Source organism: Perissodus microlepis, chromosome 23 (assembly GCF_051167445.1).
Source record: "Perissodus microlepis isolate ML-2025 ecotype Zambia chromosome 23, ASM5116744v1, whole genome shotgun sequence".
NCBI lineage: Eukaryota > Metazoa > Chordata > Actinopteri > Cichliformes > Cichlidae > Perissodus > Perissodus microlepis.
The window spans coordinates 30,394,924-30,395,134 of record NC_140482.1 but is presented as its reverse complement, the minus strand read 5'-3'; positions in this window follow the sequence as shown (position 1 = coordinate 30,395,134).

The window sequence follows — 211 nt, the reverse complement described above, 5'->3', positions numbered from 1 at the left end:
ACTTAGTTACTTTTTAAAAACACGATTTACAACCTGAATAGGTGATAAAGCGATAGATCTTTCAGCCCAATTCTACTTTTTCTGCATAATCCATCATACAAAACGTAATCAAATGAAAAAGTCTCTTTTTAAAACTTGTTTTATTAGTTTTAATCTTTTAACTTTATGCATCAAGCAAAAATTTAATTATATGCAACATTCTCTGACTGGA